The sequence below is a fragment of the Cervus canadensis genome, chromosome 13, assembly GCF_019320065.1.
Source record: "Cervus canadensis isolate Bull #8, Minnesota chromosome 13, ASM1932006v1, whole genome shotgun sequence".
Classification (NCBI taxonomy): Eukaryota; Metazoa; Chordata; class Mammalia; order Artiodactyla; family Cervidae; genus Cervus; species Cervus canadensis.
The window spans coordinates 63,484,359-63,507,542 of record NC_057398.1 but is presented as its reverse complement, the minus strand read 5'-3'; the positions used below and the strand labels follow the sequence as shown (position 1 = coordinate 63,507,542).

The 23,184-nt window shown below is 41.3% G+C and overlaps 1 long non-coding RNA gene across 1 annotated transcript; it reads left to right on the top strand.

Moving 5' to 3' along the window:
* The first annotated feature begins 6,055 nt into the window (after window positions 1-6,055).
* On the top strand, window positions 6,056-21,933 carry LOC122452235. Its single transcript, XR_006272635.1, has 2 exons — window positions 6,056-6,144; window positions 21,851-21,933. It is a non-coding gene; the product is annotated as an uncharacterized LOC122452235 (long non-coding RNA).
* Window positions 21,934-23,184: the final 1,251 nt, after the last annotated feature.

Here is a 23,184-nt window from a genome sequence, read left to right as displayed (position 1 = left end):
TAGTTTCCTATGAAATTTTGGTTTAGAGAAAACAAATATATGTGCATTTATACCCTTCCATTATTTCATTTTAATATTGCATCTTTTCTCTAGTTCAAGAAGTAAGCTATACCACTTTTGGATAATTTATACTGGGTGGAAATATTTCTTATATCTTTATGTTTTCAGCCAATAAAAAAGTTGGAGTTTAATAGAGAAAATTTGAAGCTACATTGTCACAGAATGAGTCAAACTGTTAGGGGAAGCACACTGACTGAAACTGCCCACCCTGGCCAGCCACTATAGCAACCATTTGCATGAGTTGTTTTTGACAGGCGGTCCTGTTAAGGAACATGGAACTAATAAGCTACCACCAACCAGCAGAGTTCAGGAAAGATCAAAAACTGACACCACGTGTCCAACCACCTCCCAGAATCCTTCTCATTGAACAAGGTATGCACCACCAGGAAGGACTCTGAGTCAGAATGAGTGGTTAAAGACAATCCGGAAACTAATCCCATCACCATAAAAACACTGCAAGCCATGTGGCAAAGCTGTTCTCCTGGGTCCCCTGACCCTACTGCTCTCTGCCTGGGCATCCTATCCAATAAAATCTCTTGCTTTGTCAGCACATGTCATTTCCGAGTGTTCAACAAGTACCCACTTTCAGGACCTGGAAGGGATCCCCCTTCCTGCAACAAAACCAGATACTTTCTACTTGTAAACACCTTGACTCTTTTTAATTCCAGTAATCAGTAAAGTATGTAATTTCTCATAGTTTCTTATTATACACATAATTGACTTTAAAGTTTTAAAACTGTAAGTTTAAAATTCTGCAATTTAAGCATGTTATTTTTTTATAAACTAATATATCTAGTTATATTAAGTTGGTATTGTTAGCTAGTTAGAGTAGGAAAAAGGAGTCCAGAAGGGCAGTGTCTAAAAGACAAAGAAGGGAAAAGCCCGCGAAAATAGAACAAAGGAAGGTCCTAGGACCGGGTGGGGACCTCACTTAAAACAAACAGCCCTCTTGGCTAGCACATTTTACATAGGGCAGATACAAGGGGGAGGAGACAAATGTAAATGAGGAAGCCTAGAAGGATTGAGGCCTCTCTTCTCTTCATCTTTTGGGTCGGCCTGCCCTCAGTCCTCAAGGGTGTATTATCCTTTGTTTTTCCTAGTAAAACTGAGCTGTAACACTGATTTGTCCATCCCTTCAATTTTTGCTGCAGCGAGACAGAACCAAGGAAATTACACACTCACCCAATATACCTGGTGATGTTTCTCAGATTTAACCTGGCTAAAACAAGTTCAGCTAGGAACCTGCGAGGCAGAGGCCAAGCACAGCAGAAGCCTAACAAGGCAAAAGCTCCTGCAGAGGAAGCAGAATAAGAAGAAAATTCAGCAGAGGGGAAGTGACAAGAAACCCAGCGTGCTGGAAACCGGGACAGCAAAAGCAAACTAGCCAGAAATCTCACGAAGCTCAGTCTCAGATTCCAGAAGACCTCCAGCTAAGGTAGGAAGTCCTCTCTCCTATGGCTGGAAGGACATATGGCTAACAAAATCTTAACTCCTTTACTATCTCCCATTTCTTGTTTCCTCAAACCCCCTGCAAACAGGCAAGTGGCAGTGGGTACAACTGAGGGACTCTGGAGAGGCTACTCCTCAGTGTGTCCCAAAGGTTCCTCTATTGGCTGTGCACTAGTAGCTGTTACCCAAGTGGGAGGGGGTTCTTCTGTCCCTAATCTTCTTTGTGCCAAGGATCAGGCCAATGAAAACTGTGAGCACAGGTCATGTATTTAGCAGATTCTCCCGCAGGTTATAAAGGGGATTCCTCCACACATTTTCCCCACTGCATTTTCCTCTCATCTTTCAGCTCCTCTCTCCATCTATGCCACTGCTTACAAAGTATTGGGAAGGTCACCATCTTTCCATTTCTGAAAGCTGTGCTTGAACCCATATACCTAAGATTGGGACTCAAACGCACGTGGGACTCTGTGCTACTGGGACTTAAGATTGGCCAAAATCCATTGTGCCTGGTTTTAGGACCTAATGAAGTTCAGGATCTTGGTGTCTCATTGCAAAAAAAATTCAGTGAGAGACAGGGATAGGTAAGATGTGGATTTGTTCAGATTTAGAGATAAGCAGGAAGATCCCCTGGAGAAGGAAATGGCAACCCACTCCAGTATTCTTGCCTGGAGAATCCATGGATGGAGGAGCCTGGTAGGCTACATACAGTCCATCGGTTCGCAAAGAGTCGGACACGACTAAGTGACTTCACTTCACTTCACTTCACTTCATACTCCACAGGGTGTTGGCCATTGCAGAAGGCAAGGGTGGTGGTCCTGGAATGTTGTGTGGTTAGTTTCTCTGAGCTGGGTGATTTCATATGCTAATGAGTGGGGGGATCATACCAACAATTGGGGAACCATTCCCTCCTTGGTCTTTTGATAGTGTCTTGGAGCTGTCCTGGCACCTCAGGGTGTGTCATGTAGCTTGCAGATTGAGGATCAAGATTTAGTTGAAATTGACTTGTCATCTTGGACCCATTTTATTTTAATTGATTTATGTTATGCCCTTGGGCTATGTCATTCTCTCAAAAGTTGTGCCCTGCCCCCTTCCTTCCTGTTTCATGCTCTTCTCCTGGGCCCACATTGTTGCTTCTACAATCTTCTGGATGGAAAAACAAAATAGCTGGCTTTTGAGAGGGAAATATTGTATAATAACCAGTCTCTCTAGATATCCAGGCCTACATCTTCCACATTTCCTACAACACGTGCAACAACAGCATTTCTCAGTGGACACACTAGGGTGGGTGACGGGTACACAATTCCGGCTAGAAGTCCATCTATTGGCGGCATCCCTTCAAGGGCAACTGGCCTTCCAGGGACAATGTTTGCCACTTTGGCAATTAGCCCTGCAGGCTGTTTGGACCCAAACCCTTCCCACACTTCTCCTATAGTTACAAACATACCCCCAGATCAAATCACTCTACTTTTACAGAAAATGTGGTCTGTTGCCTCTTATCAATTTGTCCTTAAGCCACTTACTAACTCCTACAACCAGGACCTTTCCCCCTTGTAGGCAACATTGTTCCACCCTGCTTATTATTAAAATACTCTTAAAGCCCCTAACAAGACCAGATAACCCATTCCTTTGTCATTATTTCTGTTATTACCTAAAGTGGGTCTATGACAATGAGATTTTACCATTGGAAACACCCTAAACTGCTCTTATGGAGGACTAGGGGAAGAAATCAATGACTTACATTCCCTCAGAGTAATAAGAGGATAAGGCTTATGGCTGCTTCCCCAGGTTCCCAGTCTCAGGGCACAGGCTTGGTTGCTTTACATCATGGTACCTATTCCCATCCATGGTGGACAACCAGCAATGAGTTAAGATTACAACTCCTTAATCCTACCCAGCACTAGTCACGCTGGAGACCTTGGGGACACCAACTCCAGCCCAGGGGTCCCAGGAGGTTGACCTGCTTAGGTCAGTCTGCTTAGGGGTCTAGTACCCAGGAGACTGTCATGCCTTAACCTGTTTGGGGATCTACCAGCCAGGGATCCCAGGAGGTTGATGTGCCTTGACCTGCCTAGGGATCTGGTTCCTGGGTGGTTGTCACTCATCAACCTGCTCAGGGATCTGTCAGTCTGTGGGTGCCAGGAGATCAACCTGCCTTGACCTGCCTAGGGATCTGGTCCTTGGAAGGTGTCATGCCTCAACTGCTCTGGAATCTGCCAGTCCAGGGGTTCCAGGAGGTCAACATGCCTCAACATGCCCAGGGATTTTATTTCCAGGAGGTTGTCATGCCTCAGCCTGCCTGTGGATCTGCACCCTGATCCAGGGATGCCTGGCTCTCAGGTTGCAACAGTACTGGGTAGGATAAGCTTCAAAAAGACTCACCCCCAAAGAAGTCCACCCACAGAAATATAAGGAAGCCTATTTGTTGTGGGACTATGTCCAGTCTCAGCAATAACTCAGGAGCCCACTGAGAACCTCAATTCCTTTCTGGAAACACTAAAAGAGGTCCTCCAAAAGTTTATCAATCTGGACTTACTCCTAGGAGAGACAGATGATTTTAAAGGACAAATTCCTGTCGCTGTGTGCATCAGACATCAGGATAAAGTTATAATAGCTGCAGCAGGACCCTGCTGCCTTTTCAGATGAAATGGTCCAGACAGCCACAAATACCTTTTATAACAGAGAACAGGAGAGGGAGGCCAAGGCCCAGGAAAGGGAGAAAAGGAAAGAGACAAGGAATGCTCAGATGCTGGCCACTCTCCAGGGAAGCCCTATGGCAAACCCCATGTCCTGGAAGGAAAAGGCATGAGGCAAATGCCTAATCTGTAGACAGGTGGGACAATGAGCCAAAGAGTATCCAAACCATGACAAGTCTCTAAAACACCTTGCTACAAATGCCATCAGTTGGGACACTGGGTGGCTCTCTGCCCTTGGGACCAAATAGCCTCAAGGTTAAGTGCCAAGCCTTCCCTCAGGATAGTTCAACAGGACTGAAGCAGCCTGTTCCAGTCAGCCAGCCTGTCACAGATAACCATCATGGGACTGGAGCCAAGGGTGCAATTGGATGTGCCAGGTAGGTCTGAGAATTTCTTGATTGACGTGGTTGCTACCTACTTTGTACTGACTTCCTACTCCAGAGCCTTTTCTCCCCAAACTAGTACCATTTTGAGTGCTACAAGTAAAACAATTATAAAAGATTTACCCAAGCACTTCTTTGTTGCTGGGATGGGCAAATATTTTCCCACCACTTTCTGGTGGTCCCTGAGTGTCCTGCTCCCTTATTGGAAGAGATCTTTCCCTGGCTTCGAAAACTTGCAGCTATTGCAGTCCTGACAGAAGATGCTTTAAAACTCTCTTGGGGGCAAACTGACTATTTTTACTAGCCACCACGTGAAACAACTACTGAATGGGTGAGGCCATTATGGATGTCTGATCAAAGAATCCTCAGATTATCAAGTAGTGTTGATAGAAAATCCAGGCCTGACTATATCCCCTTGTGAGGTTCTTAACCCTGATACCCTCCTGCCTACCCCCAAGGGCTCTCTCTCTTTTCACTCTTGCCTACAAACTTTGGACCACTGGACAAAACCGCAAGAGGCATTGTCAGAAGATCCTCTGGCCAATCTTCAGAAAATCAGTCCCTCTGGTTTTATACCATGGCCATTGGGCAATTCCAACAGCATATACACCTGTGGGGTGTCAACTAGGACCCCAAAATTCTAAAGCATCACCACTATATGCTCTAGAGATTCAAGTCCTAATTAAAATCTGGAAAGATCATCCCCAAAGACTCAACTCCAGCCCATATGGAAGGGCCCTACCCTGTAATATTTTCTACCCCCACAGCAGTTAAGGTATCAGCGCATGATTCCCTGATTCCTTGATTCATGAGTAAAGCCATGAAAGAAAACTGAAGAGGACACTCAATACACCTGTGAGCCCCTGGGAGAGCTCAGATACCTATTCAGGACTACAAATGAGTGTCATTCTAATGAACACCCACAAAATTAATTTCTGGGAACAAGATTTCTCAGAGTAGCTTTAAAAAGCCAACACAGCTTGGAAGGGTTTATCCTCCAAAATAGATAGGAGGTAGATCTCCTTATCCCTGAACAAGGAGAGACTTGAGACATTTTGAATGAGGTGTGTGGTTTCTGGGTAAATACCTCCAGCTAAGTTAAAGAAAGTCTCACAGTCCTCAGGAAAACATTCTAGATCCTATAGGACCTCAAAGAACAAGCTGGAGAGTTCTTGGGGGTGGCTACAGTCTCTCTTTGGGGAATCCTTCTCCTGGTGAGGGGGAATTTACAGTTGGCTAGTGCCCCTACTAATCCTTTTTATCACCATATTGATGCTGCTTATGATTGCTCCATACATTATCAATTGTCTAACCTGTTCTGTCTGTGTCCAGGTCAACAGGCTACAACATGCAGTGCCAGTTCAACAAGGATATATAAAACTATACTTGACCATGGAAAATATCACTCACCCTTAGATGGACACTGCTATTAGGACTCTGAGGCCTGAGACTAGCAAGAGGGGGAGGCACAATGCCCCTCACCATCCCAGTTCGGCAGGAAGTAGCCAGAGAGACCTTGACGCCCCTATTCCCAAAGAATTGAGCCTCCTATCTCTTGAGTGGAGAAATGTCAGGTAGTTAGAAAAGGAAAAAGGAGTCCAGAATGGCAGTGGCTAAAAGACAGAAGGGGAAGTTCAGTTCAGTTCAGTTGCTCAGTCATGTCCAACTCTTTGTGACCCCATGAATTGCAGCACGCCAGGCCTCCCTGTCCTTCACAAACTCCCGGAGTTTGCTCAAACTCATGCCCATTGAGTCGGTGATGCCATCCAGCCATCTCATCCTCTGTCATCCCCTTCTCCTCCTGCCCCCAATCCCTCCCAACATCAGGGTCTTTTCCAACGAGTCAACTCTTCGCATGAGGTGACCAAAGTATTGGAGTTTCAGCTTCAGCGTCAGTCCTTCCAATGAACACCCAGGACTGATCTCCTTTAGGATGGACTGGTTGCATCTCCTTGCAGTCCAAGGGACTCTCAAGAGTCTTTTCCAACACCACAGTTCAAAAGCATCAATTTTTCGGCACTCAGCTTTCTTCACAGTCCAACTCTCACATCCATACATGACCACTGGAAAAACATAGCCTTGACCAGACGGACCTTTGTTGGCAAAGTAATGTCTCTACTTTTTAATATGCTATCTAGTTTGGTCATAACTTTCCTTCCAAGGAGTAAGTGTCTTTTAATTTCATGGCTGCAGTCACCATCTGCAGTGATTTTGCAGAAAGCCCGCAAAAGTAGAACAAAGGAAGTTTCAAGGACTGAGCGAAGACCTCAGGTAAAACAAACAGCCCTTCTCTCTAGCCCAGTTTACATAGGGCAGGCTCAGGGAGAGGAGACAATGTATAAAAGGAAGAAGCCTAGAAGGATTGAGGCCTCTCTTCTCTTCGTCTTTTGGGTTGGCCCACCCTCAACCCTCGAGAGTGTACTATCTTTTGTTTTTCCTAATAAAACTAAGCTTTAACACCTATTCACCTGTCACTTCAAATTTTTGCTACAGCGAGACAGAGCCGAGGATATTTCACACTCCCCTTACAGTATTAAAATTGCTCCCTGAGTTGGGAAGATGCCCTGCAGTAGGAAACAGCAATCCATTCCAGTATTCTTGCCTGGATAATTCCAAAGACAGAGGAGATTGGTGAACTACAGTCCATTGGGTCACATATAGTCTATCCCACTGAGTGCATGCACATATACAATAATGTTAGTTGCTCAGTCATGTCTGACTCTTTGTGACCCCATGGACTGTAGACCCCCAGACTCCTCTGTCCATAGAATTCTCCAAGCAGGAATACTAGAGTAGATACTAGAGGAATACTAGGATAGCCATTCCCTTCTCCAAGCCATCTTCCTGACCCAGGGATTGAACCTGGGTGTCCTGGATTGCAAGCAGATTCTTTATCATCTGAGCCACCAGGAAATTTTGCACACACAAGAAGCTGGGCATAAAAAAGAATAATATCTGGTTACTCAACAAAAATAAAAGGATAGTAAAGACTTCATTTGAGAGCTGAGTAAAGTTGTATTTAGAAGTTCTACAAGCACAGGGGCACTTAATACAAGCTTATAATTGTGCTTCACTAAAACCAAAAATTGTATCCACATTTATATCTTGTCATCTATCACGTAGATTTATTCACTTGTGCTTGTTAGATTTATAAGCTATTATACTATCTTTGTTAAGATTAAACTTTTTTAGTTAGGTTAGAAGTTGTATTATGGATTAGAAATTAAATACATGTTAAAATCTAATATTGGAGAAAAACATGAAGATATCATTATTTATTATGTCCTTCTAGCTCTATTCATGATAGTGACTTGGAAGCATTGCTACCCTACTTACGGTGATATTTGTTCCTAATAACTAGATTTTTATTTCTAATACTACTTTCCTCTAGAATGAAGCTGGACTCCTCAGGAATTGGACTACTGTCTGGATTTAGGACTGTAGGAGTATAGTATGGGCAGTATTGGGAGTATAATATGGGCAGGAAATACCTGATTATTTCCAGAAAGCAAGGTTGTATAAAACTTGATGCTGAACCTCCCATTGGTAAGGTTCTGATAAATTTCACTTTTAATGTATGCTATTTAATAGACCAAAAATTAGTTGAACCTGCCAAAAGTAAAACAGAACAAGTCGTGTGTCCATAATAATACTCAAAAGTAAAAAGCATTCTACTTTCATGGTACTCTCTTCAGATTGATTTTATGAGAAATATGCATGTTCTGCATGCTAAGTCACTCCACTTGGGTCCAACTCTTTGTGACCCTATGGAATATAGCTTGCCAGACTCCGCTGTCCATGGGATTCTCCAGGCAAGAATACTGGAGTGGATTGCCATTCCTTTCTCTAGGGGAACTTCCCAACCCAGGGATCGAACCCACATCTCTTTCTCACCTATATTGGCAGGAGGATTCTTTACCACTATCGTCAGCTGGGAATATCAACATTTGTTAATATTTATTGTTATTTTTCCAGCTTGTAAGGAAAAAATTCATAAATCTTTAGCTTCAGAAAGAGACAATAGTATTTTAGACACCTCATGCTCCTGTTCACCAGTTAAAGACTTAGGCTATACTCTCCAAACTGTATAAATGTTAATGTTAGAAAGCATTAATGAGCCATGTTAAGAAATTCAACCCTGATTTCTGAAGTCCAACACTGAAAGAAAGAGGATTTAACACTACAGAAGAAATAACCATAATTCCTTGCTACTGAAAAGGAAAAGAAGTTTAGTACAAAGGTATATGTTGTCAATAAGCCATAACTACCCTTGAAATATTTGCCAAACTATTAAAGTACACATGTTTGCTTGAATAGCTAGATGAGGAATGGGAGAAGATAGCTGTGTAGGGTACAGGGTTGCAATGAAATAATAAGCCTCTATTTAGGTTACATAATTTTGGTTTGTTCTCCTCAGGATTTCAGATTACAGTTTATAATACTTGTGCAGGATGTAAAACCTCAAGTGAAAAAATTAACTTTAATACATAGGTGATTTATTTCTATGCATTTCTTGCAGAGTTTCCATATATGCAAATTCAACTACATAAGCTCTCAGTTCCATTAAAATAAAAATTGAGGATATACAATAAAATGAATAAGCATAAACAGAGAACATTTTGCCCATACTGGCAATCCTAATTACTGTAATTATGCCACAAAATAGCTATTATGATTAAAAATGAATGAATGACTATGGAGTTTTCAGAAAATATGTTTATCCACTCAAAGAAATCTATAGAAAACTAGAATTTATAAGTCCATTTAGCTAGGTTGCTAGCTCAAAGGCCACTATTAAAATTCAATTATTTACTATGCCACAGCAATAAAAAATTTTAAACTGCCATTAAAAAGATGTTTACAGAAAACTTTATACAGGTTACTTTAGATAAGCATCAGAAAAAAATATGCAAGAATGTTATGGAAGAAATTCTAAAACCTCCCAAAAGACATTAAAAATCTGTAAAAGAATAAAGAACTATAACATTTCAAAGAGATCAAAATAATATTCTAAACACATCACTTTTCAATCCTAAGGGAAATCAACCCTGAATATTCACTGGGAGAACTGATGCTGAAACGCTAATATTTTGGCCACCTGATGTGAAGAGTCAACTCTTTGGAAAAAACCTTCATGCTGGGAAAGACTGAGGGCAAGAGGAAAAGGGGCAACAGAGGATGAAGTGGTTGGATAGAGTCAATGGTCATGAGTTTGAGCAAACTCAGGGAAATAGTGAACGATAGGATAGCTGTAGCTCATGGGGTCACAAAGACTCGGATATGACTTACCAACTGAACAACATCACTTTTCACCAAATCAGTAAATTAATTCATTAACTTCCAAAGCAACTCCTAGTTGGTTCTGTGAATGTGTGAAAACACTTACTGACTCTGAAAATTTTCTGGTTAGAAAAACTGAAGGATAGATACATCGATGAAGAAGAAAAAATTATAAGAAATAGCCAGATAGCTAACAAGATTGTTCATAAAGGTGTAATTATTAAGATAATGCATTATTGGTGGGGTAATTAAAACAAAAAAAACTCAATTGAATTCAAGGAAAAACCACACAGAGCAACAAACATGTAGGAATTTCAGATGACACTGCAGAGAAGATTGATAGAATAAAAATACTAATGAAATAAAGCTAAAACACTTGCCTGTTAACTAAAAAAAAATGAACAACTATCTCTATCATACGAAAAAAAATGTATTTTGGTGCTTATAGAACTGGAGTTGGAAAGAAAATACTTAAAAACTTTTGAAAAAATGCAAAGGAATATTTTTAGAATACTAGGGTAGGTAAATATGACTTTGTTGTTGTTGTTTAGCAATTTAGTAGTGTAGCATTCTGTGACCCCATGGAGCACCTCAGGCTTCTCTGTCCTTCACCACTGCCTGGCGTTTGCTCAAACTCATATCCATTGAGTCGGAGATGCCATCCAACCATCTCATCCTCTGTCATCCACTTCTCCTCCTGCCCTCAATCTTTCCCAGAATCAGGGTCTTTTCTAATGAGTCAGTTCTTTGCATCAGTTGGCCAAAGTACTGGAGCTTCAGTTTCAGCATCAGTCCTTCCAATGAACACCCAGGACTGATCTCCTTTAGGATTGACTGGTTGGATCTCCTTGCAGTCCAAGGGACTCTCAAGAGTCTTCTCCAACACCACAGTTCAAAAGCATCAATTCTTTGGCGCTCAGCCTTCTTTATGTTCCAACTCTCATATTCATAAGTGACTACTGGAAAAACCATAGCTTTGACTAGATGGACCTTTGTCAGTAAAGTAATGTCTCTGCTTTTTAATATGCTATCTAGATTTGGCATAGCTTTTCTTCCAGGAGGCATGTGTCTCTTAATTCCACAGCTGTTGTCACCATCTGCAGTGATTTTGGAGCCCCCAAAATAAGGTCTGTCACTTTTCCCACTGTTTCCTCATCTATTTGCCATGAAGTGATGGGACCAGATGCCATGATCTTAGTTTTCTCAATGTTGAGTTTTAAGCCAACTTTTTCACTTTCTTGTTTCACCTTCATCAACAGGTTCTTTAGTTCCTCTTCGCTTTCTGCCATAAGGGTGGCATCATCTCCATATCTGAAGTTATTGATATTTCTCCCAGCAATCTTGATTCCAGCTTGTGCTTCAACCAGCCCAGCATTGTGCATGATGTACTCTGCATATAAGTTAAATAAGCAGGGTGACAATATACAGCCTTGACGTACTCCTTTCCCAATTTGGAACCAGTCCACTGTTCAATGTCTAGTTCTACCTGTTGCTTCTTTACCTGCATACTGTTTTCTCCGGAGGCAGGTAAAATGGTCTGGTATTCCCATCTCTTGAAGAATTTTACACAGTTTGTTGTGATCTACACAGTCAAAGGCTTTGGCATAGTCAATAAAGCAGAAGTAGGTATTTTTCTGGAAAGCTTTCCTTTTTCTGTGATTCAATGTGTGTTGACAATTTGATCTCTGGCTTCTTTGTCTTTTCTAAATCCAGCTTGTACATCTGGAAGTTCTCAGTTCATGTACTGTTGAAGCCTGACTTGGAGAATTTTGATCATTACTTTGCCAGCATGTGAGATGATAGCAATTGTGCAGTAGTTTGAACATCCTTTGTCTTTGCCTTTCTTTGGGATTGGAATGAAACTGACAGTTTCCAGCCCTATGGCCACTGCTGAGTTTTCCAAATTTGCTAGCATATTGAGTGCAGCACTTTCACAGCATCCTCTTTTAGGATTTGAAATAGCTCAGCTGAAATTCCAGCACCTTCACTAGCTTTTTTCATAGTGATGCTTCCTAAGGCCTACTTCACTTCAGACTCCAGGATGTCTGACTCTAGGTGAGTGATCACACTATCGTGGTTATCTGGATCATTAATATGTTTTTTGTATAGTTCTTCTGTGTATTCTTGCCACCTGTTCTTAATATCTTCTGTTTTGGTTAGGTCCATACAGTTACTGTCCTCTATTGTGCCCATCTTTGTATGAAATGTTTCCCTTGGTATCTCTAATTTTCTTGAAGAAATCTCTAGTCTTTTCCACTATTGTTTTCCTCTATTTCCTTGCACTGATCACTTAGGAAGGCTTTCTTATCTTTCCTTCCTATTCTTTGGAACTCTGCATTCTGATGGATATATCTTTCCTTTTCTCCTTTGCTTTTTCTTTTCTTTTCTCAGCTATCTGTAAGGCCTCCTCAGACAACCATTTTGCCTTTTTTTCATTTTGCTTCTTTTTCTTGGGTATGGTTTTGATCACTGCCTCCTGTGCAATGGTACAAATCTCCATCCATAGTTCTTCAGGCATTCTATCAGATCTAAATATGTCTCAAGGTAAAGAAACACACAATAAGAAGTTGATAAATTTAGATTCATTTGATTTTTAAAGTCCTTTGTTCAAAAACTTTGTGATAAAATAAGAAAAATGAAAGATTGCAAAAAAATGTACCAATACATTTATCAAAGGATTAGTTTTCAAAACATATAGCCCAGTAAAAAGTGAAGAAAATATGAACCAAAAAGAAAGAGAAAGATCTTTGTGTAAAAAATATACATGTTCAAACTTATAAGCAATTGCCAATTAGAAATTGTCAATTAAATCAACAATTAGATACCTAAAATAGACAAAAACTAAAATGCTTGATATGTAGAAGAGTTGGTCAGGAAATGGAGCAAATCAAAATCTCATACACTGCTGTTGATAGTTGAACTTTGAAGGTGCCAAAGAAAATGGTTTCTTTTCTTAAGTATCTTAAAGTACTAAAATTAAAGAACTTATTAATTGGGGAACTAAATATCAGCATAAGGTTAATAGAGACCATATTGAAACAAATCATTCATGTGTCAATCAAGAATGAATTAGCTAAGTAAAAAGAGTTAGCATGAATTCTTTCATATTGACTTACTCTGTGGCCATAATTAGACAAGTGAATATGTTCTAAGGGACTTGTAGGTAACTGTAAGACAAAAAAAAAAAAAAAAAATTAGGAAAAAATGCGATGGAGAGTGGCAAAAAAAAATGAAATGAGATTTTCTTAAATTGGTACATTTAAGAATTAAGAATAAATTGGAGAGTTTTTGCAACTAGTAAAAAGGCAAATGATGAGGAATCTGTTAGAAATATAAATTTTATACATATTTATAAAGAAATTATAAAGTACCATTTAGAGTAATATTGTTTTTAATATTAAAAAATGGATCTGAATGTACTTTGACTTGAAAATAAAAAATATACTTGACACATCAACACAAAAGAATTCTAGCCCTCTGTGAAAATATGTTAAGGAACACATCATCTATTCATTCAGTTGGGTGGCTCAGATAAATGTTATACAGTGATGTGAATAAGTTACAGAGTAATGTAATTTATGTTATGTCATTGACATCATGTTTCATAACATGAAAACAGTAACATATATATTGCTTAAATATAAATGTAATGTGAGAAATACATAGAAATTTTAAAGCCCAAATTCAGAATAGTGTCTACTTCTGATGCAAATAAAGAGCTGAACTCATAGAGACGTACAGAGGCTTTAACTGTATTGGATGATGAGCACATCTATACTTGCTGCACATAGGATATATTTTTAAATTATACTAATAAAATCTTAAAATTAAACAATTTAGCAATTTAACAAAATTTAAGGGAGGAAAATAATGTTTACAGATGTGTTAAAAATATAAATTGAAGTTTATACTTATTCTACATGATTCCAATGTCTCATTTATTTATTCATTTATTCATGGCAGAGCATTTCTTTGGGATAGGTGTTCCATAGGTCCCTTTTTGGAAAATATTAAACAAGTGATTTATTCCAGTAAAGTCTTAGTTCTAAAAGAAATTAGACCAGAATTAGTCTCATAAGTCTATAATGATAGAAACCATTTAGTATAGGGGCAAAAGGTCTTAGAAGTCATAACAGTTCCTGAGGGTATCACTGTAGAAAAAACATGGCACCAAATTTGCCATAAAACTGACCAGCAAAATATTATGCTGTAAGTTACTCTTGTATATGTTTCTAGGGGGACATTATAAGAGACGTATTGGAAGCAAGTAATGGCTAAAGTATGGGTTCTTGAATCATAGATCTTGAGTGTGAATCATGGGTCAACCACTTGTTTGCTTTATGATTTTGAGCTATTTAGTTATACTGTTAAACCTTATAATTCTTATCTATAAAATGGAGTTAATAAAAGTCCCACGGTTATTAATGGGTCTCAGTGAAATAAGGCATAGAAACTTGAAGTACACCTGAATGTACATGGCAAGTTGCTTTATATATATATATAATATTATATATATTATATATAATATATATTATATATAATGTATATATAGACTTAATTTTTAAGTTATCTATTTCTCATCTTTCCTGTTTTTTAAGAAATATGTTATAAAAATTAATTTACTAAAAATATGGTAATTACAAAAAATAATGTCATATCCAACCAATGTGCCACTCAATAACCTGCACAAATTCATTCATATTCTGTAATACAGTAGTTTTTTTACTAGTTAAATGTCAAGCTTCTGGCTTACTAACTAGAGTAGCGAGGAATCAAGAGCAGGAGCCTAGGAAATACTGTCTGTGTTAAATACAATTGATAACATGTAACCAAGAACAATTGCCCTAATTGGAGACTCTAATCTTAGGGGCATAGATACCTAGCTAGGATTTCACTCAAGGAATTCCTGGAAGTTCTCACAGTGAGGATCCAAAAATGTCCCTTGCGGCTCCGACCATTAAAACACAGCTGGACCTTCTCCACAATGACCTACTCTTCAGAGAAAGCATAAATCTGATTGCACTTTGTCTGAGTGCAATTCTAAAACCTATTCCACCTGGGGAAAGAAAACTACTCCCTAGTCCATTCTCCTCAATTTTTGGTAACACAAGGGAGAAAGTTCTGCCAATATGGAATTGGACTTCAAGGTAATAGATTTTGAATTACAGCCAGCGGGCAGGGATAAAACAAATAGCTATGCATCTGGAAAAGGGGTAAAAACACAGTCCCAGGAAACAGATCCTGGGATCTGTTAGCAATCTGTTAAGGTTAACAAACTGCACTTTCAGGAGATCAGACAACTCCAAGAAAGATAAATACCAAATAAACTGCAGAACCAAAAGCAAAGAGAGGTTCCCAAAAGTAGCTGGGAAAGGGGATGCCCCATACCTACAACTAACGAAGGATAAGAATTACAGCTGACTTCTCATTTAAAAAAAAAAAAAAAAAAAGTGGAGTGAAATATTTAAAATATTAATGGAGAAAAAACAACACTAAACAATAATATTATATCTAGTTGTTAGGTAGTTAGAATAGGAAGAAGGAGTCCAAAATGGCGGTGGCTGAATGACAAAGAAAGGAAAAAAGCCCAAGAAAATGGAACAAAAGGAAATCCGTGGACTGGTGTGAGAATGTCAAGTGAAACAAACAGTCCCCCTTCTTGGCTAGCCCAATTTGCATAGGGCAGCAGGCTCCGTGGTGGCGGGCGGGGAGGGGGGGGGTGTGGGGGGGGGGGGGGGTGGGGGGGGAGGATAAAAACATATAAAAGGAGGAAGTCAAGAAAGACAGATTGAGGCCTCTCCTTTGGGGTTGGCCTGCCCTCATGCCTCGAGGGTGTACTTTACTGAGCTGTAACCAAGCTGTAACACTTTAGTCTGTCATTTCAAATCTTTACTGCCACGAGACACAACCAAGAAAATTCCACACTCCTTGGATGTATCGATGGTGCCACTTCTCAGGTTTAACCTGGCTGAAACAACCTCGGCTTGGCCAAGCACAGCAGAAGCCCAACTAGGCAAAACTCATGCAATGGAAGCTCAATGTGAAGAAAACCCAGCACAGTGGAAATGACAAGAAGCCTAGCATGCTGGAAACTGCGACAGCAAAAACAAACTTGGCAGAAAGCTCATGAGGCTCAGACGGATTCCAGAAGGCCTCTGGTTAAGGTAGGAGGTCCTCGCCCCTATGGCTGGAAGGACATATGGCTAACAAAGTCTTAATTCCTTTACGATCTCTCATTTCTTATTCCCTCAAACCCCCTGTGAAGAGGCGAGTGGCAGTGGGTGCACCTGAGGGACTCTGGCAGGGGCTACTCCCCAGTGGGTCTTGAAGGCTCTACTGTCTGCTGCACCTTAGTAACCGTTGTCGGGTGGGTGAGAGTTCTTCTGTACTTAACCTCCTTTATGCCAAGGATCAGGTCAATGAAAACTTTGGGCACAGGTCAGGTATTTAGCAGATTTTTCGGCAAGTTATGAAAGGGATTCCTCAGCATTTTTTCCACTGCTTTTTCCTCCCGTCCTTCAATTCCTCTCTCTATCTATGGCACCATATACAAAGTATTGAGCAGGTCATCATCTTTCCATTTCTGAAAGTTGTGTTTGAAACCGTTTACCTAAGATTGGGACCCAAACCCATGTGGCAGAGAATGGCAGGGACTCTGTGGTATGCTTGGTCACTCAGTCATGAGGCCAACCAAAAACCATGGTGCTTGGTTTCAGGACCTAATGAAGCTCAGGTTCAAGATATCTCATTGCAAAAAAAAATTCAGTGAGAGACACAGGGATAGGTAAGAAGTGAATTTGTTTGGATTTAGAAAGAAGCACACTCCACAGGGTATGGGCCAAGGCAGAGGGCTATTGTGGTGGCCATGGACTGTGGTATGGTTAGTTTTCCCGAGCTGGGTGATTTCATATGCTAATGAATGGGAGGGCATTCCAACAATTGGGGAGCAACCCCCTCCTTGGTCTTTTGATAGTGCCTTGGAACTGTCCTGGCATCTCTGGGTGAGTCATTTAGCTTGCAGATTGAGAATCAAGGTTTAGTTGAAATTGACCTGTCTGTCAGTTCTGAATATTCATTGGAAGGACTGATACTGAAGCTGAAACTCCAATACTTTGGCCACCTGATGTGAAGAACTGCCTCATTGGAAAAGGTCCTGATGCTGGGAAAGACTGAAGATGGGAGGAGAAGGGGATGACAGAGGATGAGATGATTGGTTGGCATCACCAACTCAATGCACATGAGTCTGAGTAAACTCTGGGAGTTGGTGATGGACAAGGAGGCCTGGCGTGCTGCAGACCATGGGGTTGCAAAGATTCAGACACGACTGAGCGACTGAACTGAACTGAACTGACTTGTCTGTCAGCCTGGACCCATTTGATTTTAATCAGTTTATGTTTTACCCTTGGGCCATTCTCTCAAAAGTTGTGCCCTGCCCCCTTCCTTCCTGTTTCATGCTCTTTTCTTGAGCCTGTTCCAGGCCCACAATCTAGATTGTTGCCTCTACAATCTTCTGGAGGGACAACCAGAAAATAGCTGGCCTTTGGGAGGGAAATACTGTATAATATCCAATCCCTCTAGATATTCAGGCCTTCATCTTCCATGTTTCCTACAACATGCACAACAACAGCATTTCTCAGTGGACACACTAGGGTGGGTGACGGGTACACAATTCCTGCTAGAAGTCCATCTATTGGCGGCATCCCTTCAAGGGCAATTGGCCTTCCAGGGACAATATTTGCCACTTTGGGAATTAGCCCTGCAGGCTGTTTGGGCCCAAACCCTTACCACCCTTCTCCTGAAGCTACAAACATAAACCCTAGATCAAATCTCCACTCCACTTTTATGGAACATCTGGTCTGTTGCCCCTTATCATTTCATCCCTATGCCACTAACTACTACAACCAGGATCCTGTACTCACTGTTGGCAACATTGCTCCACCCAGCTTATTACTAAAATACTCTTAATGTCCCTAACAAGACCAGGTAACCCACTCCTTTGTCATTATTTCTGTTATTGCCTAAAGTGTGTCTATGACAATGAAATGTTTACCATTGGAGACACCCTAAACTGCTCTTATGGAGGACTAGGGGAGGAAATCAGTGACTTACATTCCCTCAGAGCAATAAGAGGATAAGGCTTATGGCTATTTCCCCAGGTTCCCAGTCTCAGGGCGCAGGCTTGGATTGCTTTACATCATGGTATCTATTCCCATCTGCATTGGACAAACTGGCAATGAGTTAAGATTACAACCCCTTCATCCTACCTAGCACCAGTCACAATGGAGACCTTGGGGATGCCCCGGGGACCCAATTCTTGGGAAGCCGACTTGCCTCGACCTGCCCAGGGATTCCATCTCCAGGAGGTTGTCATGCCTCAACCTGCCTGGGGATCTGCACCCTGACCCAGGGATGCCTGGCTCTCAGGTTGCAACAGTACTGGCTAGGATAAGCTTCAGAAAGACTCATCCCTGAGGAAGTCCACCCATGGAAATAGAAGAAAGCCTATTAGTTGTGGGGCTGTGCCCAATCTCAGCAATAAATCAGGAGCCCAACAAGAACCCCCATTGCCTTTCTAGAAATTCTTAAAGAGGCACTCCCCAAATTTACCAATCTGGACTTAAGACTCTCATGAGGGACAGGTGATTTTAAAGGATAAATTCCTATCCCAGTGTGCATCAGACATCAGGATAAAGTTACAACAGCTACAGCAGCAAGACCCTGCTGCCTCTTTAGATGAGATGGTCCAGACAGCCACCAATACCTTTTATAACAGAGTACAGGAGAGGGAGTCCAAGGCCAAGGAAAGGGAGAAAATGAAAGAGACAAGGCACACCCAGATGCTGGGCACCCTCCAGGGAAACCCTGTGGCAAACCCTGAGTCCTTAAAGGACAAGGCATGAGGCAAGTGCCTAATCTGTGGACAGGCAGAACATTGGGCCAAAGAGTATCCAAACCATGACAGGTCTGTGAAAACAGCTTTCTACAAATGCCATAATTTAAGACATTGGGCAGCACTCTGCCCTGGGGACGCAAAATCCTCAAGATCAAGTGCCAGGCCTTCCCTCACGATGGTTCAACAGGACTGAAGTGGCCCACTCCAGCCAGCCAGCCTGTAACAGATAACCATCACAGGGCTAGAGCAAAGGCTGCAATTGGATGTGGCAGGTAGGTCTGAGAATTTCTTGATTGACATGGTGGCTACCTACTCTGTCCTGACCCTCTACACTGGAGCCTTCTCCCAAAACTGTACCCTTTTTGGTGCTACAGGAAAAGCAATTACAAAAAGATTTCACCAAGCACCCAAGCTGGGGTGGACAAATATTTTCCCACAAGCTTCTGGTGGTCCCTGAGTGTCCTACACCCTTATTGGGAAGAGATCTTTCCCTGCCTTCAAAATCTTGCGGCTATTGCAATCCTGATAGAAGATGCTTTAAAACTCTCTCTCTTGGGGGCAACCTATTTTTACCAGACCCCAAGTGAAACAACTCCTGAATGAGAAAGGTCATTTATGGATGTCTGATCAAAGGATCCTCAGATATCAGGTAGTGCTGATGGAAAATCCAGGCCTGACTATATCCCCTTGTGAGGTTCTTAACCCTGTCACCCTCCTGCCTATCCCCGAGGGCTCTCTCCCCTTTCACTCTTGCATAGAAACCTTAGACCACTGAACAAAGCCCTGAGAGGGATTGTCAGAAGATCCTCTGACCAATCCTGAGTAAATCTGGTATACTGAGGGAAGCAGCTTTGTCTGGAATGGAAAAGGAAGAGGTGGGTGTACAGTAGTCTCCAATTTTGAGACCATAGAAGCTAAACATTTGCCACCAGGTACTCAGCCCAATTGGCTGAGCTCATAACCTTAACTTGAGCTTTAGAGCTGAGAGAGGGAAAGCATGCCTTTCTGGTGCTACATAGACATGCTGCTATTTGGAAAGAAAGAGGTCACTTGACCACGCAAGGGTCCCCAATCAAATATGCTGATCAAATCTTTAGGGAGGCAGTCCATCTGCCTGCTGAGGTTTCAGTCTCCCCACTGTAAAGGACACCAAACTGGGAGCACAAAGTGGCATGAGGGAACCATGCAGCTGATCAGGCAGCTAAGAAAGCAGCATTGCAGAACAAGGACCTAATCGGGGTTGCCACCTTAGTTCCACAGAATAATTTGCCAGAAACTCCTTCATATACTGAAGTTGAGACTCTTAAAGCTAAGAGTGAGGGCTTTTCAAGAAGATCATATGGGGTGGTTCCAAAGAAAGGACTCTTTTTTCTGACTGGGAACCTCCAATGGAAGTTGGTTAAGTCTTTACATGCCACCACTCATTTAGGGGAGAAGGGCCTCCAAAGATTACTAGATAGGTCCTTCAGAGGAACAGGCCTCCAAACGACTATAAGGGAAATGGTCTCCTCTTGTCCCACTTACCAATTAAACAACCCCCAAGGAGCTTGAAGAACCCAACTGGCCCAGCCCATTCAACGATGTGGGACCTACCCAGGAGACTAGCAGAGGGACTTCACCCAGATGGCAGTTTCTCAAGGGTATAAATACCTATTAGTCATGATTAGATACATTCACAGGATGGATTGAAGGCTTTCCCAACTGGACTGAGAAGGTGGTAAAAAAAAAAAAAAAAACAAGTTCCATGAAATCATTCTGAGATTTGGTCTGTCAAATCTGTCTGTCATTACAAAGTGACAACAGGGCATCATTTACTTCTAAGATCTTTAAAGGATTTGGCATTTCTTATTACCTCCATTGTGCCTGGGGGCCTCAGTCTTCAGGAAAAGTAGTAAGAGCCAACCAATTCTTAAAGTCAGTGATAAAAAAGATAACCCAGGAGACATCACTGGGATGGAAAGAGGCTTTACCAATAGCTCTCCTCCATAACCATATTGGCCCTAAGGAACAGGTTGGTCTTAGTCCTTATGAGGTGCTATATGGGAGACCTTTTGTTTATGTCAATGACCTCTTCCTTGATCTAGAGGCTCAGACCCTCCTATCTTATACTATGGCCATTGGCAATTCCACCAAGATAAACGCTTGTGGGGTATCAACCAGGACCCTGAAGAGTCTAAAGAGCCAACACTCTATGCTCTATGGACTCTAGCCCTAATTAAAGTCTGGAAAGATGGGTCCCCAAAGACTCAACTCCAGCCCACATGGAAGGGCCCCTACCCAGTAATACTTTATACCCACACAACAGGCAAGGTAACAAGACATGATTCCTGGATTTCTTGATTCATCAGTCAAGTCATGGAAGAAAACTGAAGAGGACACTCAGGACACCTGTGAGCCCATGGAAGAACTCAGATACCTATTCAGGACTACAAATAAGTGCCATACTAATGAACACTCCCAAAATTAATTTCTGGGAATAAGATTTCTCAGGATAGCTCTAAAGAGCCAACACAGCTTGGCAGGGTTTGTCCTCCAAAATAGACAGGAGGTAGATCTCCTTATCCCTGAACAAGGAAGAACTTGAGCCATCTTGAATGAGATGTGTGGTTTCCGGGTAAATACCTCCCTCTAAGTTAAAGAAAGTCTCACAGTCCTCAAGAAAAACATTCAGATCCTACAGGACCTCAAAGAACAAACTGGATATTTCTTAGCGTGGCAGTCTCTCTTTGGGGAACCCTTCTCCTGGAGAGGGGGGATTAGAGTTGGCTACTGCCCCTGCTAATACCTGTTATCACCATATTGATGCTGCTTATGATTGCTCCATATATTATCAGTTGTCTAACCTGTTCTGTCTGTGTCCAGGTCAACAGGCTACAACATGCAGTGCCAGTTCAACAACAAGGATATATAAAACTACAGCTGACCATCGAAAATATCACTGACTCTTAGATGGACACCGCTATTAGGAATCTGAGGTTTGAGACTAGCAAGCGGGGGGACCCAATGCCCCTCGCCATCCTAGTTCAGCAGGAAGTAGCCAGAAAGACCTTCATGTCCCTATTCCCAAAGAATTGGGCCTCCCATCTCTTGAGGGGGGGAATGTCAGGTAGTTAGACTAGGAAAAAGGAATCCAAAATGGTGGTGGTTAAAATACAAAGAAAGGGGAAAAGGCCACTAAAATGGAACAAAAGGAGATCTGCAGACAAGAGTGAGAACTTCTGGTAAAACAAACACTCCCCCTTCTTGGCTAGCCTTATTTACATAGGGCAGGCTTGGGGTTGGGCAGGGAGACAAATGTATAAAAGGAGGAAGGCAAGACAGATTGAGGCTTCTCCTTTGGGGTCGGCCCACCCTCACACCTCAAGGGAGTACTTTTCTTCACTTGCTGAATAAAACTGAACTGTAACCAAGCTGTAACCCTTTTGTCTGCTGTTTCAAATCTTTGTTGCAGTGAGACAGAATCGAGGAAATTACACACTTCCCCGACATAGAGAAATTACACTTTTAAAGTAAATGAGAAGTCTTCTTCAAACAAACACACACAAAAAAACATAAAGCAATTCATAACCAGCAGATGTGACTTATAAGAAATATTAAAGGAAATTATTTATGTGGAATAAAGTAATATTAATCAAAAACTTGAATCACTATTATGAAAGGAAGAGCACCAAAAAATAAATGAAAGTTGAAATATATTTTGTTTTAAAAAACTGATGTCTAATTGACATATAACTTTTAGTTTCAGGTGTACAGTATAATTATTTGATATTTATATATACTGTGAAAAGTCACCACAATAAGTCTAGTTACCCTCTGTTACCTTACAAGTTTACAAAATAGGCAATAAAATATCATTAACTATAGTTAATATTATCTTATTGTTCAGTCGCTAAGGTGTGTCTGACTCTGCAACCCCATGGACTATAGCATGCCAGTCTGCTGCAGTCCAACTCTCCTCCATTATCTCCTGGAGTTTATTCAAATTTATTTCCATTGATTTGGTGATGCTGTTTAACCATTTCATCCTCTGCCACCTTTAGCTATTATGCTGTACATTATATCCTCAAGAATTATTTCTTTTATGACTGGAAGCTTGTACCTCATGATCCAGTTCACCCATTTTTTTCTACCCCCAAACTCTTCCCCCTGTGACAACCACCACTGTGTTATCATTTTGTAATTCCCTACTTTGACTACCTGACTCTCAGTCCAACTTCTGGATGAATTTTGGAACTCCTTCTCAGCTGTATTACCAAGTATATTACAGATACAATCACTGAACCAAGCTGTGGTATTGTTGGGAGAATAATGACCCAGAGATGATGTCCACAGCCTAATAACTGACAAAGGAATATTAAGTTTACACATGGAATTAAACAGCTAATAAACTGATCTAAAACTAGATTATTCTGTATTATCTGGAGGG